We start from the raw sequence: 4,383 nt of genomic DNA on the forward strand, positions 1-4,383 counted from the left end.
AGAGACCGTTCACAGGGGTGGGTGGATTCTGCACTGGTGAGAGAGACCGTTCACAGGGGTGGGTGGCTTCTGCACTGATGAGAGAGACCGTTCACAGGGTGGGTGGCTTCTGCACTGGTGAAAGAGACCGTTCATAGGGGTGGGTGGCTTCTGCACTGGTGAGAGAGACCGTTCATAGGGGTGGGTGGCTTCTGCACTGGATGCATCTGTGTTTAGTTACCAGTGATGAGCAAGGAGCACTGGGGGTGACTTGGAAGCAAAGGAGAGAGAGAACACAGCAACCTAATTGGTCACTGCCACGAATCTATACTCAGGGGACGGGCGGCACAAGCAGAGGCAATAGCTTACACACGTATTCCTGAGCTGTGCAATAGATGGAAAAGGGTCCCAGATGGATTGGGCAGGGGCTTAGTTCCGGGATTATGATGAGACAGTGGGTAATTATTGACTGGCAGGGCCTCAGCCCTGATTAGTATCTGTAGGCCTGTTCCCCTCCTTCAGAGGACAGCATTGATAAAGATAAACCGTGCTGCTGCGTGTCCTTCATTCGGCATACAACGACACATTTCAATCTAACAGGATCAGGTCCCCACTTTGATCACAATCTGTTACCTAGATGTCTTTGCAAATTAATCAGTCCCGCTTGTTTAGCTCCAGTCAGTTTGTACTGCTAAATTAATAAATGTACCGGGAGCAACAGAACACATAATTAAATTCTACGCTTTAATCTCCACATAATAATTTTGACCTCAGTCTGGGCCCTCTGTTCTAGCCAGGAGAATGCAGCCTTCCCTGGGTCGTCGACACTAACCATCCACCCTCAGGGTGAACTGCGGGGCTCAGAAAGTAAGAGAAATCCCGGATTTAGAAATGCGAAACACAAACAAAACCAAAACAAGCAAAAAAATCCCAAAATACCAGGTGCTGGATGGCTAAGCAGAGCGGGAAGGTGAGTTTACCCATCAGCATCCTGGACAAGAGAACAGAACAGAATACACACACACACACACACTCACACACACACAAAGTCTTGGGCAACCAGGGAGCAGCATCCACCAACTAATGGATGGAAGCTCCTTTGAGAGACCTTGGAACCCGGTGTGTAGGTTCCTCATGAAGAGCTGATGTCATTAATTGGTTTTAGTCTGGTCCCCAAGCCGGGTGATGGTGGCGCACGCCTTTAATCCCAGCACTCGGGAGGCAGAGGCAGGCGGATCTCTGTGAGTTCGAGACCAGCCTGGTCTACAAGAGCTAGTTCCAGGACAGGCTCCAAAGCCACAGAGAAACCCTGTCTCGAAAAACCAAAAATAAATAAATGAATAGTCTGGTCCCCAAGTTGATACCTGCCTTGGTGCATATGATATCAGCCAGGCTGTGAACTGCTGTAAGGTTCTAAGTTTCCTGTGAGTCTTAAAGGTCCCCTCCCGCAGCGGGGGGGGGGGGATTTTAATTGGGTATCGGTTAGGAATGAGAAAGGTGTTTTCAGTTTTTGAGGGCTCTGTTTATTTATGCTGCAATGCTGTGGGTTAAACACAGAGCCTACCTGAGGTAGGAAAGTCCCTGCCACATAGATATACCAACAGCTGATTTATCTGAGAAAGATGCTTTGTTGTAAGTTCTGGAGAGCAGGCTAGGCATAAAGCACTTGGTACCCAGTCTTTGAGTTGTTGCTCTAGTTTGGGTAGCATCTTGGTGTCTTCCTTTAAGTTTATCGTGCTGTTCCATGTTGGGATCAAAGTCTTGATTTGTAGAAACCATGGGGCCAGGACAAGATGAAATGTGCTGGATGAATGCTGGGCCAGGGCCTGGGAGGCAGGAGCTGGGACCAGACTGGGTTTACCATCCACTGATGACCTGGGCGGGACATTTCACCTTTGTGTGGCTCAGTGCTCTCATCTGAAGAAACAAAAGAGTAGGCTAGATAATCTCCAAGAGACCATATTCTGAGTGTCTGCAATTCCACTCAGAGTCAAGTGGGTATTAAGGCAATTACGGAATAACACGAACCAGAGGGACGTTTCCCCCTCTCTCTGTGGCTGAGCTCTTTCAGAGAGAACCGGTTGCTGACTCCAGCTATTAGCCTGAATTTGTAGACAACTGCTTCGTTTCTGCCACTTAATTGTGCGTCTGTCATCACAGAGTTGAGATTTCCACCAGATAACCGATGATTAAGCCTTTGGTTAAATTTTCAGTCGTGTGGAATTTTTGTCCCGCTCTCTGAGAAGGGGAGCGCAGGGATGTGTGTGTTGACGGGCCCAGTGGCAAGGGGTGGGTTATATGTAACTGGAGATGTATAATATGGAATCGCCAATGTTTTAGCTAGAACAAACTGATGTCACATTACGAGAAGAAAAGAAAAGTAACTTCCATTGTCACAAAAAACTCTCTAACGTAAATTAACCACGGGGGATGCAGCTGTGCAGCAGGATGTGCCGACGCCAGTGACTTCTGAGAAAATGAGGGCACATGAAAGGCTTGACCCTGAAATCGATTCACGGATGATTTACTTAAATAACCTGGTAAGCATTTGTGTAGATACCAGGTCTGTTTTGTATAGGAACGACTTTATTTCTGTAGTGGAAAAACCAGAAGTCTGGGTGAACACCTGTAATTTCAACCGTGGGAAGCTGAGGCAGGAGGATTACTGAAAGTCTGAGGTTAGCTTGAGCTATATAGTAAGTTCCAGGCCAGCTTGGGCTCTAGAGAAAGAACTTGTCTCAAAAAGGCATGGGTGGGGAATGGGGGATCTAACGGTGCTGGAAAGATGGCTTGCCAGTGAAGAGCACTTGCTGCTCTTGCTGAGGACCCAGGCCTGTTCCCAGTACCCACATGGTGGCTCACAACCATCAGTAATTCTAGTGTCAAGGGAGCCAACCCCTCTTCTGGCCTCCTAGGGTAGCAGGCATGCATACTGTACACATATATACATGCAGGCAAAACAGTTATTCACATAAAATAAATAAATCTAAAATAAGTTATGTTTAGGAAGAAAGAAGCAGAAGGGAAGGAAGAAGGAAAGAGAAAAGAGAGAGAGAGAGAGCCACCGGGTGGAGCAGGAAGGAAGAAGGAAAGAGAAGAGAGAGAGAGAGAGAGAGAGAGAGAGAGAGCCACCGGGTGGAGCAGGAAGGAAGGTTTGCTCCTTTTCTTTCTGCTCTCAGTTGTAAAGACCGAAGGATTTTTTAAAAAATAGCAATGGCATTTTCATGCCTCTGTGTCATTTTTATAATAATTAGTAGCTACTTACACAAAAATGAATTTCTACTACGGTCTGCCTTTAAATCTTCTAAAAGTACCACCAATATCATTTAAAGTATGGAACTCCCCGAGGAAAATCTATTAAAGTGCCTGTGTGTCACCCACGTGAATAACGGATGAATTAATTATGATCGGTGCAATTACAAGGAATAGCTAATGAAGCCATAATGACCAGACGCTGGCAGTTCATTTTCAAAGCACAGTGAGAGGCAAACGTGGCCAAAGATCCCCAAAGAGAACACCAAGCTTTGTGTGCTCACCTTGGGGGCAGGGTCCTTGAGGGCACCAGTCAATCGAGTGAGGCGCACTCCCTGCTGAAATAGCCTCTTCCTGCTTCCAGCTGCTCACTGGGGCTCACCTGGAGCTCAGCAAAACCAAAGCCTGGGCTACTCATTTCCTTTGGCTGGAGTTCCCAAGGGCACCCTTGTCTGTCTTGTTTTGAGGACACGGCAAGCAGGTGGAAACTGAAGACGTCAGTGATTATATGATTTTTTTTTTCTAAAGCAAGATCAAATTAAAATTAAGTGAGTGAAATAGGGGGTAAAGAATAGGGCAGAGAGGAGAGAGGGCTGGGCACAGACTGCAGGGCATGCCTGGGCCTCTCACTTTGTGAGTTCTGGTTGCTTTTCTCATTTGACAAGTAAGGAGCTGACTGAAGAATCTCCCCGAGACTAAAACTCTGCACGTCTGTGGTTCGTTTTTACTTCACAGTCCTGGAAGGCAATTTCAGGCAGGAAACGTAATACTGAGCGTTTTCTAGTGGCCAGGTTTAAAGAGACAAGGAGCTGGATGTGCTACTGTGGAAGATCAAAATGGTAACTTAGAAAAATGCTAGTTCTGTGGAAACCAGAGAGGCGGTGGTGAGGTTATGGCTGTGTCCTGCTATTTGCTTAGGAGCTCACCATCTTCCAACAGGCAAACAGCACACACACACACACACACACACACACACACACACACACACACACACCAGGTTATTAATGACAGGCTGTAGATTTGGGCTATGCAATGAGAGCAGAAGCCTACTGTCAGCTTTGGGACGCACTGAGTCAGGCACAGCAAGAAGGAAAGCTCTGCTCTTGCCAAGCCTCTCTTCCTGAGGTCCCCCTCTTCCCGAGGTCCCCCTCT

Source organism: Microtus ochrogaster, unplaced genomic scaffold (assembly GCF_000317375.1).
Source record: "Microtus ochrogaster isolate Prairie Vole_2 unplaced genomic scaffold, MicOch1.0 UNK105, whole genome shotgun sequence".
NCBI lineage: Eukaryota > Metazoa > Chordata > Mammalia > Rodentia > Cricetidae > Microtus > Microtus ochrogaster.